This window comes from Ranitomeya variabilis, chromosome 1 (assembly GCF_051348905.1).
Source record: "Ranitomeya variabilis isolate aRanVar5 chromosome 1, aRanVar5.hap1, whole genome shotgun sequence".
In the NCBI taxonomy this organism is placed as follows: domain Eukaryota; kingdom Metazoa; phylum Chordata; class Amphibia; order Anura; family Dendrobatidae; genus Ranitomeya; species Ranitomeya variabilis.
In genome coordinates this window covers 427354538-427371440 of record NC_135232.1, presented here as the reverse complement: position 1 = coordinate 427371440, position 16903 = coordinate 427354538, and the positions used below count along the sequence as shown (strand labels likewise).

Genomic DNA, 16903 nt, shown 5'->3' with positions numbered 1-16903 from the left:
TGCAGCATTATATGGGGCAAATCTGTATGGGGCCATGTGCAGTATTATATGGGGCAAATATCTGTATGGGGCCATGTGCAGCATTATATGGGGCAAATATCTCTATGGAGCATCTTAAGGGGCCAGAATTCACATTTGTGGAGCATTATATGGGGCAAATGTCTGCATGGAGCATCTTATGGGGCCATAATCAACATTTGTGCAGCATTATATGGGGCATATTTTAATATGGAGCCCATCATAAACTGTATGGAGCATTATATGGGGCTCCTGATTCAATATGGATATTCAAAAAACACGTAACCTACTGATGCCTCAATTAATTTTACTTTTATTGGTATCTATTTTTATTTTTGAAATTTACTGGTAGCTGCTTCATTTCCCACCCTAGGCTTATACTCGAGTCATTAAGTTTTCCCAGTTTTTTGTGGCAAAATTAGTCGGTTTATACTCGAGGATATATGGTATATGTTAAAAACAAGATTTAGGGTATGTGCACATGTTCGGTTTTTGTCAGGAAATTTCTGCAAGAAATCCTGGACATTTCTGTCAGAAATCCATATGCGTTTTTTTGCGTGTTTTTTTTGCCAGAGCTTTCCCTATGCATTTAATAACGGGAAAACCGCAAAATTAATGAACATGCTGCTTTTTTACCGCAATGCATTTTTTTTGCGGAAAAAAAAGGCATCATGTGCACAAAAATTGCTGAATGAATTCTAAATGATAGGATGCATATGTATGCATTTATGCGTTTTTTCCGTGAAAAATCCTGAACGTGTGCACATACCCTAAAAGAACCAGTATTTTTACCACCTATTTATACATGTGACAATTTTTTTTTCTATTGTATCACTAAACATGTCATTTTAAGTGTTTAAGAAGACTAGTACAGTAGTAAAATCCTCGTTCTATATGTATGAACTAATCAAACAATTAAAAGTAAGTTTTTAAAGGGAACCTGTCACCCCAAAATCGAAGATGAGTTAAGCCCACCAGCATCGGGGGCTTATCTACAGCATTCTGGAATGCTGTAGATAAGCCCCCCGATGTATCCTGACAGATGAGAAAAAGAGGTTAGATTATACTCACCCAGTGGTGGTCCCGCTACGATGGGCGTTCTGAGCCTCCCATCTTCTTACGATGACGTCCTCTTCTTGTCTTCACGCTGCGGCTCCGGCAGAGCAAAGTACTGCAGTGCGCAAGCACCAGGAAAGGTCAGAGAGGCCCGGCGACTGCGCACTGCAGTACTTTGCTCTGCCCTCAACAGGGCAGACAAAGTACACCTGCGCCGGAGCCGCAGCGTGAAGACAAGAAGAGGAAGTCATCCTATGAAGATAGGAGGTCCCAGACCGCGATGCCCATCGGACCGGACTGGAACCGCCCCTGGGTGAGTATAATCTAACCTCTTTTTCTCAAGCCGTCCATCATCCCCTTTCTTTGTTGTGACGTCACCGGCGCCTTCGTGTAGCAGAGGTCCCAGATCCCACCCCGCAGTGTGTTATGATGTATTCACACTGCGGGGCTGGGAATCTGGCGCCTGCGCAGTGGAGCAGGTCACCAAACTCCATTGAAGACAGTGCCGAAGTCTTGGGTCACCGTGCACCATTGAAGATAGTCTCGACTTCGGCACTATCTTCAATGGTGCACGGTGACCCACTCCACAGGCGCCAGATTCCCAGCCCCGCAGTGTGAATACATCACAACACACTGCGGTTCGGGATCTGGGGCCTCCGCTACATGAAGGCGCCGGTGATGTCATAACAAAGAGAGGAGGTGGCGCCGGAGGCCAGATGGGGATGATGGACAGCTTGAGTCAGTGGGAGAAAACATACTTCCCTGACTCAATAGAGGTATGGAAGGAAATTTATAAAAGTGATTATTTCAGCGTTCCTAGGGATAATAAACATAAGAGCCACCTTCACAGAATGCAGCCTTAGTGCTGCAGAAGGTGGCTCTTTTACTTTAATAGGCCCTGGGGGGGGGGGGGGGGGGGGTGACAGGTTCCCTTTAAGCATGTGGAAGTATTATTTTGGTGCTCAATATGTGAGAATTTTTGTTTCTGGATTCCAAGTATAATATTACAACTGCTTCTGTTTAAAGACTGGAAAAACAACTGCATTCAGCACAAACTTTGATTTTATGACCACAAGCCAGAAACATTTCGTATTGTGTCGAAAAAAGGAAATTACACTAAAACAAATTTTCAGTTATTTTTTGTTTCTGAATCGAAAGTGCGTTTTCCCAACCCGTTATACCTACAACAAATAGAAAATAGTTGATGTTCCACAAAAACTTTGCTTCTGTGATCAGGACAATGACATTTTGAAATTTGTCTGTTTTGGGGAAAATTCTCCACTCGTATTCAATACTGAGTAGTCTTCATTGTCCTGATGACAGAAGCAAAGTTTTTGTGGAACAACTATTTTCTATTTGTTTTAAAGGGCCACTGTCACCCCCCTCCAGCCGTTATAAACTAAAAGAGCCACCTTGTGCAGCAGTAATGCTGCATTCTAACAAGGTGGCTCTTTTAGTTTTAGGTTCAAGCATACCCCAAATAAAACGTTTTTATACTTAGCCACAATTACTGTCTCTAGCCAGGTAGGCGGGTCCTCACTCCCCAGCTTGGCCAGCTCCTCTGCCGTCACTCACATCTTCCTGCGCTTTCGGCGCCGCCCCCTCAGCGCTGTTATCGTTTCAAAACCGGCACCTGCGCTGTGTACTGGTGTCCTGCGCAGACGCAGTAAGCTCTGGCCGTCTGATGTAATGGCTGATACCAGAGAACAAAAGACATCCACAGAACACCAGGATGGATCTGCTGCACAGCAAATAGCTGTAGGACCTGCGATGACGTCACTGCCATGTGATTGCCCTAATGTGATTGGCTAAGTATAAAAACGTTTTATTTGGGGTATGCTTGAACCTAAAACTAAAAGAGCCACCTTGTTAGAATGCAGCATTACTGCTGCACAAGGTGGCTCTTTTAGTTTATAACGGCTGGAGGGGGTGACAGTGGCCCTTTAACCCCTTAACGACCGCCGATACGCCTTTTAACGGCGGCCGCTAAGGGTACTTAAACCACAGCGCCGTTAATTAACGGCGGGCGCTGTGGAAAAAGTGAATAGCGCCCCCCAGAGTCGGAACATGATTCGGGGTTTTTTTACCGACCCCCGAGTTGCGATCGCCGGTAATTAACCGTTTACCGGCGGTCGCAACAACAACAACAACAAAAAACTCGATTTGCCATTTTATTTCTCTGTCCTCCGATGTGATCGCACATCGGAGAACAGAGAAATGTGGTCCCCGATAGCCCCCCAATACTCACCTACCTCCCCCGGTGCTCCTCATGGCTCCCGATGGGCGCCGCCATCTTTTTCCGGGGAAATAATGGCGGGCGCATGCGCAGTGCACCCGGCACCCGGATGTTCTTTGGGGTCTCGGCTGCCGGGGGTAGCCGAGACCCCAAAGAACATGATCGGGGTCGGTTTTTACCGACCCCTGTTTTGCGATCGCCGGTAATTAACTGTTTACTGGCGACCGCAAAAAAAAAAAAAAAAAGCGATGTCATTCTCTGTCCTCTGATGTGATCGCACATCAGAGGGCAGAGAAATAGGGGGATTCGGGGACCCTGTTATACTTACCGGTGTCCCTGGGTCCTCCTGCTTCTTCTGCTGGCCGCCGGCTTCTTGCTCCGGTAAGAAAATGGCGGGCGCATGCGCAGTGCGCCCGCCATGATCTGCCGGCCGGCAGAAGAAAATTCTTCCTCTTTTTTTTATTTTGGTCACTGTGAGATCCTATCACAGTGATCAAAATAAAAAAATAGTAAATAACCCCCCCCCCCCCTTTATCACCCCCTTAGTAAGAAAAAAATAATAAAATTAAAAAAAAATGTATGAATTTCTATTTTCCAAATAGGGTTAGGGTATGTGCACACATAGAATGGTTCTCTGCGGATTTTTCCGCAGCGGATTTGATAAATCCGCAGGACCAAAACGCTGCGTTTTTCCTGCGGATTTATCGCGGATGTACCGCGGTTTTTGTGCGGATTCCACTGCGGTTTTACACCTGCGGTTTTCTATTATGGAGCAGGTGTAAAACCGCTGCGGAATCAGCAGAAAGAATTGACATGCTGCGGAATGTAAACCGCTGCATTTCCGTGTGGTTTTTTCCGCAGCATGGGCACAGCGTTTTATGTTTCCCATAGGTTTACATTGTACTGTAAACTCATGGGAAACTGCTGCGGACCCACAGCTGAGGAAACACTGCGGATCCGCAGCAAAATCCGCAACATGTGCACATAGCCTTAGGGTTAGGGCTTGGGTTAGGGTTAGAGCTAGGATTAGGGTTAGAGCTAGGGTTAGGGCTAGGTTTAGGGCTAAAGTTAGGGTTTGGGCTAAAGTTAGGGTTAGGGCTAGGGTTGGGGCTAAAGTTAGGGTTAGAGTTGGGATTAGGATTTGGATTAGGGTTACATTTGGGATTAGGGTTAGGTTTGGGATTAGGGTTAAGGCTAGGGTTGGGATTAAGGATAGGGGTGTATTGGGATTAGGTTAGGTTTTGAGGTTAGGGTAGAGATTAGGATTAGGGGGGTGTTGGGTTTAGGGTTATGGTTAGCTTTGGGATTAGGGTTAGGGGTGTTTTGGGGGTTAGGGTTGTGATTAGGATTATGGATCGGGTTGGGATTAGGGTTAGGGGTGTGTTGGGGTTAGGGTTGGAGTTAGAATTGGGGGGTTGCCACTGTTTAGATACATCAGGGGGGTCTCTAAACGCCACAGCCAATTTTGTGCTCAAAAAGTAAAATGGTGCTCCCTACCTTCTGAGCTCTGCCGTGCGCCTAAACAGTGGTTTACCCCCACATATGGGGCATCAGCGTACTCGGGATAAATTGGACAACAACTTTTGGGGTCCAATTTCTCCTGATACCCTTGTGAAAATAAAAACTTGGGGGCTAAAAAATCTTTTTTTGTGGAAAAAAAAAATATTTTTTATTTTCACGACTCTGCATTATAAACTTCTGTGAAGCACTTGGGCATTCAAAGTTCTCACCACACATCTAGATAAGTTCCTTGGGGGGTCTAGTTTCCAAAATGGGGTCACTTCTGGGGGGTCTCTACTGTTTAGGTACATCGGGGGCTCTGCAAACGCAACATAATGCCTGAAGACCATTCTATCAAAGTCTGCATTCCAAAACGGCGCTCCTTCCCTTCCAAGCTCTGCCATGCGCCCAAACAGTGGTTTATCCCCCACATATGGGGTATCAGCCTACTCAGCATAAATTGCCCAATAAATTTTGGGGTCCAATTTCTCCTGTTACCCTTGAGAAAGTAAAAATTTTGAGGTGAAAAGATCATTTTTTTTATTTTCATGGCTCTACATTATAAACTTCTGTGAAGCAGTTGGGGGTTCCTAGTGCTCACCACACATCTAGATAAGCTCTTTGGGGGGTCTAGTTTCCAAAATGGAGTCACTTGTGGGGGGTTTCTACTGTTTAGGTACATCAGGATCTCTGCAAATGCAACATGACACCTGCAGACCATCCCATCAAAGTCTGCATTCCAAGCGGCGCTCCTTCCCTTCCGAGCCCTGATGGGTGCCCAAACAGTGCCCTCCCCCCACATATGGGGTATCAGCGTACTCAGGACAAACTGGTCAACAGATTTTGTGGTCCAATGTCTCCCCTGTTACCCTTGATAAAATAAAAAATTGCAGGCTAAAAAATCATTTGAGTGAAAAAAAAGGATTTTTTATTTTCATGGCTCTACGTTATAAACTTCTGTGAAGCACCTGGGGGTTTAAAGTGCTCACCACACATCTAGATAAGTTCCTTAAGGGGTCTAGTTTCCAAAATGGTGTCATTTGTGGGGGGTTTCCACTGTTTAGGCACATCAGGGGCTCTCCAAACGCGACATGGCATCCGATCTCAATTCCAGCCAATTCTACATTGAAAAAGTAAAACGGCACTCCTTCTCTTCCAAGCTCTGCAGTGCGCCCAAACAGTGGTTTACCCCCACATATGGGATATCAACGTACTCAGGAGAAATTGCACAACAAAATGTATGGTTAAATTTCTGTTTTTACACTTGTGAAAATAAAAAAATATGGTTCTGAATTAAAGTGTTTGCAAAAAAAGTTAAATGTTCATTTTTTCCTTCCACATTGTTTGAGTTCCTGTGAAGCACGTAAAGGGTTAATAAACTTCTTGAATGTGGTTTTAAGTACCTTGAGGGGTGCAGTTTTTAGAATGGTGTCACACTTGGTTATTTTCTATCATATAGACCCCTCAAAATGACTTCAAATGTGATGTGGTCCCTAAAAAAAAAAATGGTGTTGTAAAAATGAGAAATTGCTGGTCAAATTTTAACCCTTATAACTCCCTAACAAAAAAAACATTTTGTTTCCAAAATTGTGCTGATGTAAAGTAGACATGTCGGAAATGTTATTTATTAACTATTTTGTGTGACCTCTCTCTCTGATTTAAGGGCATAAAAATACAAAATTTGAAAATTGCAAAATTTTAAAAATTTTCACCATATTTCCATTTTTTTCATAAATAATCGCAAGTAATATCGAAGAAATGTTACCACTAGCATGAAGTACAACATGTCACGAAAAAACAAACTCAGAATCAGCAGGATCCGTTACAGCGTTCCAGAGTTATAACCTCATAAAGTGACAGTGGTCAGAATTGTAAAAATTGGCTCGGTCATTAAGTACCAAATTAGCTCTGTCACTAAGGGGTTAAGCATAACAGGTTAGGAAAACACATTGGACCCAGGAACAAAAAATAAATAAACATTTGTTACATAGTGAATTACTTGTGGACCGTGCAGATGTGCTATTTCACTGTATGGTAGTATTTTTATGTATTACGGCTACTATTTTGGCACTGTATGCTGGTATGTCATTAGGCTACATGGGTACTATTTTGGCATTCTATGTATAGGATACTATTTTGGAAAGTATGATGGTGTTCATTTTGCAGAGTACAGTGGCATTATTTATGCAGTGTACTATTTTACTACAATATGGTGGTATTTAGGGTACTATTCTGGCTCTTGTGAGATTGTATTTGCGGGGTGCTAGTTTGGTACTGTTTGGTCATTTATACAGGGTACTATGTTGGTACTGGTTTGTGGTATTTATGTAGGGTACTGTTCTGGTGCTGTTTAGTGATATTTATATAGAGTACATGGGTAGTATTAGCACTGCCTAGTGGTATTTATCACTAACCAAAAGAAACCACTGTACATGGATAGCCAACTGGAAGGAGTCATGGGACGCATATATAAATAAAAAATTGACTTTATTACAAAGTAAAAAAAAAAAAAAAGAAATGTTATAGACCAGTATGACAAGTCATGCTGGACCTTGAAATGCATGAAGGCTCTATGAAAATTTTAAATAACCTCATTATAATGAGAAAAAAAAAATGCATTTTTTTTAACATGATTCTGCACAAATTGCAACTATTGCGCCGCACTAAAACGGGAGACCACCACCAGGTAATTGCTGATATACAAGTTGCACTTTATCTTGCAATATGTTCATTATGCATTGATATCAACCAGAGAATTCCATACGTGTTCTACCTGGATTACTGAAGAGCTACCTTAGCCTGGCTCAGTTGGTACATTATTGGGCAGTTGCAATTTGTGCAGAATCATGTAAAAAAAAGGTTTCATTTTTTTTTTCCATTATGATGAAGTTATTTAAAATGGTCATAGAACCTTCATGCATTTCAGGGTCCAGCATGACTTGTCATACTTGTCTAGAATGTTTCTTTTTTTTCTTTGGTGGTCCTCAGTTGTTTATATATGGATTTATATTCTTGTTATTGTTATTTTTAGGATAGTGTGGGCACTCTTGCATATAGTGACATCTATCTGCCATTTACTTTGTAATAAAGGCAAATTTTTATTTATATATGCGTCCCATGATTCTTTTCTGTTGGCCATGTTCAATGGCTTCTTTTGGTTCGTCGTATCTCCAAATGGTCAGCCATTCATTCTCAAGGACGTACAGATGCTGGTGTTTGTAAATAGTCATACATACTCAAGTAAGCTATTACATCCGTTTTTTCTGTTTTTGCTACTATGGTGGTATTTATGTAGGGTATTTTATTATTATTATACATATTTATAGCGCCATTTATTCCATGGCGCTTTACATGTGAAAAGGGGCAAATATAGACAAGCACAATAAACATGAGCAATACAAGGCACACACAAGTACACGAGAAGAGAGGACCCTGCCGGCGAGGGCTCACAGTCTACAGGGGATGGGTGAGGATACACCAGGAGAGGGTAGAGCTGGTCGTGCGGCGGTTCAGTAGGTTGAGGATCACTGCAGGTTGTAGGCTTGTCGGAAGAGGTGGGTCTTCAGGCTCTTTTTGAAGGTTTCTACGGTAGGCGAGAGTCTGATATGTTGGGGTAGAGAGGTCCAGAGTATAGGGGAAGCACGGGAGAAGTCTTGTATGCGGTTGTGGGAGGAAGAGATGAGAGGGGAGTAGAGGAGGAGATCTTGTGAGGATCGGAGGTTGCGTGCAGGAAAGTAGCGGGAGACCATGTCACAGATGTATGGAGGAGACAGGTTGTGGATGACTTTGTATGTCATGGTTAGGGTTTTGAACTGGAGTCTCTGGGTGATAGGAAGCAAGTGAAGGGCCTGGCATAGAGGAGAGGCTGGGGAGACAGGTGGATTAGTCTGGCAGCAGAGTGTAGGATGGATTGGAGTGGTGCCAGAGTGCTAGAGGGGAGGCCAGAGAGTAGGAGGTTGCAGTAGTCAAGGAGGGAGATGATACATGGGTACTATTTTGGCACTGTGTCATGGTAATTATGTAGGGTGCTACTTTTGTACTGTATGGTGGTATTTATGCAGTGTACTATTTTGCCACTGTGTGGTGGTATATATGGTACCATTTCATTACTGAATGATGGTATTATTTATGCATGATACTATACTGGTACTGTATGGTGGTATAGTTTACGCAGGCATAGTAAGGTGGTATTTATGTGGGCCACTATTTTGGTTCTGCATGGTGATGTAGTTTATGTGGGGTACCATTTTGGCATTCTATGGTGGCATTTATGTAAGTTGAATGGGTACTATTTTGGCACTGTGTGGTGGTACTATTTTAGTACTGCATGGTGGTATTTATGCAGGGTACTAATCTGGCACTGTACGATATTTATACAGGGTACCATCTTAATACTGTATGGTACCATTTCTGTGGGGTACTATTCTGGCACTGTATAGCAGTATAATGTATGGTGGAATTATGTGGGGTACTATCTTGGCAGTGTATGGTGGTACAATTAGAGGTGGGGTACAATTTTGGAACTGTATGGTGGTATTTATGTGGGGTACTATTCTGGTACTGTTTTGCGGTATTATTTATGTAGGCACTATTCTTTCACTATATGGTGGTATTACTTATCCAGGGAACTATTTTAGTAACGTATGGTTATATATATATATATATATATATATATATATATATATATATATATATATATATATATATATATATATATATATATATATACACACACACACACTATTCGGACTGTATAGCAGTATAATTTATGTAGGCACTGTACGGTGGTATTTATGTGGAGTACTATCTTGGCACAATATGGTGGTATAATTTATGTGGGGTACTATTTGGAACTGTATGGTTGTATTATTTATGTAAGGTAGACAGGTATTATTCTGTCATTGCGTTGCGGTATTATTTATGGGGGTTGGGTATCGTTTTGGCACTTCATGGTTGCATTATTTATGTAAGGTACACAGGTACTATTTGGCACTGTCTGCAAGCATTCTGTACATAATAACTGGTGGTACTTTCTTGGTAGTGTATCGCCATAACACTTAGCATCACTCTGTAGGTGGCCCAGTTGTCTTGCCACGGCTTATGGTATGACATCTTCTCATATCTCCTCACAGACTTATCACTGTACTGGTCCAGCTTCCCCACAATATACAGTGTGTGCATGATGCAATCAGATATCACAGCGATTAGGGTAAGCCAGAAAACCACAAGCACGATAAGGATCTGTCTAGCCACCAGCTCCCGTCAGCCTAATGCTGCACACGTCTAATGCAGTGCGCCCGCTACGCACAGATCACTCTGTACCAGTATATATAACGCACACAGGGCACAGCAGCACCAGTATATATAACGCACACACAGCACCGCAGTACCAGTATATATATAACGCACACAGGGCACCGCAGCACCAGTATATATAACGCACACAGGGCACCGCAGCACCAGTATATATAACGCACACACAGCACCGCAGTACCAGTATATATAACACACAGGGCACCGCAGTACCAGTATACATAACGCACACAGGGCACCGCAGCACCAGTATATATAACGCACACACAGCACCGCAGTACCAGTATATATAACACACAGGGCACCGCAGTACCAGTATACATAACGCACACAGGGCACCGCAGTACCAGTATATATAACACACAGGGCACCGCAGCACCAGTATACATAACGCACACAGGGCACAGCAGCACCAGTATATATAACGCACACAGGGCACAGCAGTACCAGTATATATAACGCACACAGGGCACAGCAGCACCAGTATATATAACGCACAGGGCACCGCAGTACCAGTATATATAACACACAGGGCACCGCAGCACCAGTATACATAACGCACACAGGGCACAGCAGCACCAGTATATATAACGCACACAGGGCACAGCAGCACCAGTATATATAACGCACAGGGCACCGCAGTACCAGTATATATAACGCACAGGGCACCGCAGTACCAGTATATATAACGCACACAGCACCGCAGTACCAGTATATATAACACACAGGGCACCGCAGTACCAGTATACATAACGCACACAGGGCACCGCAGCACCAGTATATATAACGCACACACAGCACCGCAGTACCAGTATATATAACACACAGGGCACCGCAGCACCAGTATACATAACGCACACAGGGCACAGCAGCACCAGTATATATAACGCACACAGGGCACAGCAGCACCAGTATATATAACGCACACAGGGCACCGCAGCACCAGTATATATAACGCACACAGGGCACAGCAGCACCAGTATATATAACGCACAGGGCACCGCAGTACCAGTATATATAACACACAGGGCACCGCAGCACCAGTATACATAACGCACACAGCAGCACCAGTATATATAACGCACACAGGGCACAGCAGCACCAGTATATATAACGCACACAGGGCACAGCAGCACCAGTATATATAACGCACACAGGGCACCGCAGCACCAGTATATATAACGCACACACGGCACCGCAGTACCAGTATATATAACACACAGGGCACCGCAGCACCAGTATACATAACGCACACAGGGCACAGCAGCACCAGTATATATAACGCACACAGGGCACAGCAGCACCAGTATATATAACGCACAGGGCACCGCAGTACCAGTATATATAACGCACACAGGGCACAGCAGCACCAGTATATATAACGCACACAGGGCACCGCAGCACCAGTATATATAACGCACACAGGGCACAGCAGCACCAGTATATATAACGCACAGGGCACCGCAGTACCAGTATATATAACACACAGGGCACCGCAGCACCAGTATACATAACGCACACAGGGCACAGCAGCACCAGTATATATAACGCACACAGGGCACAGCAGCACCAGTATATATAACGCACAGGGCACCGCAGTACCAGTATATATAACGCACAGGGCACCGCAGTACCAGTATATGTAACGCACAGGGCACCGCAGTACCAGTATATGTAACGCACAGGGCACCGCAGTACCAGTATATGTAACGCACACAGGGCACAGCAGCACCAGTATATATAACGCACACCCACAGTACCAGTGTATGTGTGTATATATATATATATATATATATATATATATATATATATATATATATATAAAGCGCACACAGGGCACCGCGGCACCAGTATATATAACGCACACTCATACCTCCCATACAGCAGCCGCCGGCCGGGACACCTGGTCAGGGTCACAGACGCTCTCTCTGCCGGAAGTTATCTCACGTGTTGTTATTTGCAAGCGCTTCTCTACTCACAACCAATCACAATGCGCAACTCATTCCACCAATAGCGGCGTGGCAAGATCGGTGGTCAAATGGGTGTGAGAAAAGAGCTCCTATTGGCTTCTGGCGTGCTGTTCAATAGATGACGTCAGTTGTTGCTAGCTAGAGACTGCAGGAGAAAGCGTGATGGGAATGGAGGAGCGTTCTGTGATCATTCATCACTTATTGCGGTTACTACACTACTACAGCAGTGCCCCACCGTGGGGGGTAATAATGCCAACTATGGAAGAGAGTAATACTAGGTGGAAAGTAATGTCTGCCATAGAGAATAATAATGTCAACCATGGAGGAAAATAGTGCCAATCATGTGGGATAATAATTCCAACCATGGTCAATGATGATGCAAATCATGGGGGATGATGCCAGGCATGGGGAATAATAATACCAAACATGGGGGATGATGATTTCAATCATTGGGGATAATAATGCCAGGCATGAGGGGTAATAATGCCAACTATGGGGGATAAGCATGCCAACCGTGGGGGTTAATAATGCCAACTATGGGGTATAAGCATGCCAACCGTGGGGGGTAATAATGCCAGTCTCAAAGACATAATAAACCTGCTGCAGGGTGCACATGCCTTTTTTTTTTACACAATCAGGGCCAGAATTCCTTTCTTTTGCAAGCCTGCCCCAATGTGATGCAGTATCTATTTTGGTAATTGACCTTATTCATTAAACCCTTGGTGATATCTGCTATACATATGTGTGTATATATTATCATAGAGCGCCTCACTCAGCTGGACACAGAGGTATCTCTGGAACACAGTCTCTTTAAAGGGAACCTGTCACCTGAATTTGGCGGGACCAGTTTTGGGTCATATGGGCGGGGTTTTCGGGTGTTTGATTCACCCTTTCCTTACCCGCTGGCTGCATGCTGGCAACAATATTGGATTGAAGTTCATTCTCTGTCCTCCGGAGTACACGCCTATATGCAATATTGCCTTGCGCTGGCGTGTACTCCGGAGGACAGAGAATGAACTTCAATCCAATATTGCGGCCAGCATGCAGCCAGCGGGTAACGAAAGGGTGAATCAAACACCCGAAAACCCCGCCCATATGACCAAAAACTGGTCCCGCCAAATTCAGGTGACAGGTTCCCTTTAAGAAAGTGCTTGGTTTATTTTAGCAGATGTGAGGCAGAGACCCCTGTTACAGCTAGGGGGCGCTGTATGTGCTCTGCAGAATGTGCATGGAAGCGTAGTGAGGCCATGAGGGCGTACTACAGACACAGGTGTGGCTGTAATTAGAATAGTGAAGCAGTGACTGATTAAAAAGCCCTGTAGTGGGGGAGGTGTGTCAGTGTGTTCTTGGAAGCAGACAGGGCAGTTGTCTGCAGAGCTCTCTCTGTGTGGAGCAACACAGAGGCTAAAGGAACCAGGGAGACTGACACCCTGCGTCTTGGGCTGTCTTACGTGTACCCGGCTGCACTCCAGAGGGTAAAGAGTGCAGTGCACTGAGTGAGTACAGAGACTTTTTACCGGCGTGCGGTCACCCAGGGAAACTGGACAGAGGGAAGTTCGGCCTGTGTATTGACTGCGTCATATAGCCATGCATTATTAATGGACTGTATGAAGAAGCCGTATACTATATTAACTGTGTGAAGTAACACAATAAAAGAACGTTTTGTTTGAACTTCTTTGGGTCACTGCCGTTTCACTGTGTATGGTCATACCGCTGCATCACATATGGTGGAGAATGTGGGCAGTGAACTAAGGCATACCTCCAGAGAGTGCTGCAGATTGTTGTGCAAGTCTGCTGGAAAAATGGAGGAACTTTTGGAGGAGGTTGTGCTCAGTCAGCAAAGGCTTCAACAAGAGACGCTGCAGTTTCAACATTACCAGCAAGAGATTTTGCTGCAGCAGCGGCAGCAGGAGATGCTGCAGAGGGAGCTAGCAGAGCTTCAACGATATAAAGTGGAGACCCCTAATGTAAGTCCACTCAGGACGTTGCACCAGAGCCCGGGCATGGGGCTAGTAACTGTTCGGTAACGTCTATGTGTGCCCAGCCTGTCTGTATCACCAATACGAGCACAGCTGGCGGCGAACCAGAATTGTGCCAGGTACTTGTGAATGGGTGCCGAACAGAGGCTCTCCTGGGCATGGGGAGTAAAGTGACTCTGGTCCATCATTCCCTTGTTGCTGGGGACAACACCAACGGACAGAAAGTGGAGGTGATGGGTATCCATGGGGAAATCCGGGAGTACCCACCGCAGAGGTCAATGTTTCTACACCATGTGGAGACTTTAGACATTTGGTGGGAGTGGCAAAGACCCTTCCCTATGGGACTGTGTTGGGAAGAGATTTTCCCCTGTTTTGGTCCCTGTGGGAGACCAGAGTAAACCTTCTCATGGAAAAAGTTATACCGGGTGCAGAACCCAAAGATATTGAAATACCTGCCATAGGGGTCGCCAACCTAGGGACAGAGTGTAATCCTGATAGGTTCCCCCTAGAGGTACTGGCAGGAGAAGCTAAAGATGTCATTTCGGGAGTAGAACCCGAAGATCCTAAGATGTATGCCACAGGGGTCGCCAATTTAGGATTAGAGTGTAATCCCGATAGGCTCCCTCCAGAGGTTGTGGTAGTAGAGGTTGTGGGGACCCCATTGAACCCTGAGCTGAAGGTGTTCCCTGGTAAGGTTGGGACAGCTCAGATCCAGGGTCCCTTTCGGAGACGCAGATATAAAAGACGCAGGTATGAGAAGAGCCGAGAGTGTATGATCGCAGAGGCGACTGGATACGTGCGCACGAGGAACCCTCTGTGTTGTGAATTCCATTTCTCGGACTCCCTCCTGTGGTCATGAATGGTACTTTGGTTAGTTCTGCTCTTGGACTCACTCTGGTGGTTTTGAGCGGAACTGCTGGTCTCTGAGGTTTGCTTTCTCAGCTGCCCTCGTTTATTGTTATCCTGGCTTCCCTATTTAACTCTACTCAGATCGTTACTTCATGCCAGCTGTCAATGTTTCAGTATTGGTTCAGATCTCTCTTGGACTTCTCTGAGGACCTGTCTACTCCAGCAGAAGCTAAGCCCCTGCTAGTTCATTTGTTGTTACTGCTGCCTGAATATATTTCTTAGTACTGCTAAATTCTAGTCCAGCTTGCTATCATGATATTTCCTTGCTATCTGGAAGCTCTGGGGGTGCAGTGTTGCACCTCCACACCGTGAGTCGGTGTGGGGGTCTTTTTGCATACTCTGCGTGTTTTTTTGTGCTGACCGCATAGTTTCCTTTTCTATCCTCTGACTATTTAGTGAAGTCTGGCCTCCTTTGCTAAAACCTGTTTCATTCCTGTGTTTGTGACTCTCCTCTTAACTCACAGTCAATATATGTGGGGGGCTGCCTTTACCTTTGGGAAAATTTTCTGAGGCAAGGTTAGGCTTCTATTTCTATCTTTAGGGGTAGTTAGCTCTTAGGCTGTGAAGAGGCGTCTAGGGAGAGTTAGGTACGCTCCACGGCTATTTCTAGTGTGTGTGATAGGAGTAGGGTTTGCGGTCAGCAGAGTTCCCACTTTCCCAGAGCTTGTTCCGATTTCTAGTTTACTCATCAGGTCATTCCGGGTGCTCCTAACCACCAGGTCCATAACAGTACAGCTGGCCATCAAAGTGTTAATGCATCTCAAAAGAGGGATAAGAGAAGTTCTGAACCCATTTTTTTTTCTTTGCAGTGTGTTTTGTTTCTCTTTTCCCCTTAATCTCTGGGTGGTTCAGGACTCAGGTGTAGATATGGATATTCAAGGTCTGTCCTCTTGTGTGGATCAACTCACTGCAAGGGTCCAAAACATTCAAGATTATGTAGTTCAGAATCCGATGTTAGAGCCTAGAATTCCAATTCCTGATTTGTTTTCTGGAGATAGATCTAAGTTTCTGAATTTCAAAAATAATTGTAGACTGTTTCTTGCTTTGAAACCCCGCTCCTCTGGTGACCCCATTCAGCAAGTAAAAATTATTATTTCTTTGTTACGTGGCGACCCTCAAGACTGGGCATTCTCCCTTGCGCCAGGAGATCCTGCATTGCTTAATGTAGATGCGTTTTTTCTGGCGCTTGGATTGCTTTATGACGAACCGAATTCAGTGGATCAGGCAGAGAAAACCTTGCTGGCTTTGTGTCAGGGTCAGGATGAAGCGGAGGTATATTGTCAGAAGTTTAGAAAGTGGTCTGTGCTTACTCAATGGAATGAGTGTGCCCTGGCAGCAATTTTTAGAAAGGGTCTCTCTGAGGGCCTTAAGGATGTTATGGTGGGCTTCCCCACGCCTGCTGGTCTGAATGAATCAATGTCCTTGGCCATTCAAATTGATCGGCGTTTGCGCGAGCGCAAAGTTGTGCACCATTTGGCGGTGTCCTCTGAGCAGAGGCCTGAGCTTCTGCAATGTGATAGAACTTGGACCAGAATTGAACGGCAAGAACACAGACGTCAGAATCGGCTGTGTTTTTACTGTGGTTACCCTACTCATGTTATTTCTGATTGTCCTAAGCGGTTCGCTAGGTCTGTCACCATTGCTATTGTACAGCCTAAATTTCTTTTGTCTGTTACTTTGATTTGCTCTCTGTCGTCCTACTCGGTTATGGCATTTGTGGATTCGGGCACTGCCCTGAATTTGATGGACTTGGAGTTTGCCAGGCGTTGTTGTTTTTTCCTGGAGCCTTTGCAGTATCCTATTCCATTGAGGGGAATTGATGCTACACCTTTGGCCAGGAATAAACCTCAGTACTGGACTCAGTTGACCATGTGCATGGCTCCTGCACATCAGGAAGATATTCGCTTTTTGGTGTTGCATAA

The 16903-nt window shown here is 44.8% G+C and overlaps 1 protein-coding gene across 1 annotated transcript in view; it reads right to left on the bottom strand.

The window, feature by feature from the left end:
• C9orf72 (C9orf72-SMCR8 complex subunit) overlaps window positions 1-12159 on the bottom strand; it is a 59873-nt gene extending 47714 nt beyond the window's left edge. The window contains exon 1 of the mRNA XM_077249267.1: window positions 11997-12159. The gene's annotated coding sequence lies outside the window, so the exon portion shown is untranslated. The remainder of the gene's footprint in view (window positions 1-11996) is intronic.
• Window positions 12160-16903: the final 4744 nt, after the last annotated feature.